Source organism: Charadrius vociferus, unplaced genomic scaffold, assembly GCF_000708025.1.
Source record: "Charadrius vociferus isolate BGI_N301 unplaced genomic scaffold, ASM70802v2 scaffold486, whole genome shotgun sequence".
In the NCBI taxonomy this organism is placed as follows: domain Eukaryota; kingdom Metazoa; phylum Chordata; class Aves; order Charadriiformes; family Charadriidae; genus Charadrius; species Charadrius vociferus.
The window spans coordinates 461,233-461,824 of record NW_009648965.1 but is presented as its reverse complement, the minus strand read 5'-3'; positions in this window follow the sequence as shown (position 1 = coordinate 461,824).

Below are 592 nucleotides of genomic sequence, written 5' to 3'. Positions count from 1 at the left end.
CCCATGCAGGGCTCTGGAGAGGGGCCAGGTTGTACCTGAGCATTTTTGTTTAAGCTAATCCCAGGCATTGCAAATTGAAAGTCATCGCAGCGCCAGGTAGAACCAGTTGAGACGGTTGCTGGAGGGCGTTTTTCTCGCCCGGGTGTAGTAAAGCAGACTGGAGGTACGTTGTTTATGGCTAACCCCGAGAGTATGTTCTGGAGGTGCCGGAGCACATTGGGCGAGCCGAGCTCGCTCAGCCTTTCCAGGCGGCTTTGGGAAAACCCTGCCCGAGAAGCCCCGAAGGAAACTGAGTGGCCGCGATTGAGAGGCGAAGCCTCGTTAGGCTTAAAAATTTGGGCAAGCTGGAAAGCAAAGGCAGGCTGGCTGGCAGATGCTCAGGGCAGGCTTGGCTGCAGCCTGGTGTTTCTGGGTGAGGAGGAGACCAGGTGCCATCTGGCCAGCCCTGAGCCCAAAGTGGCCTCTGGGCTCCTTTCCCTGCCCTTTGCCAAGTTTGGAGCAGTCCCCGCAAGCCGGGGGAAGCGGGATGCTGGAGGTGCCGGCCCGGCTCTTGTCAATTCAAAGCAAGCAGCCAGCAAGCAGTAAGTAAGCA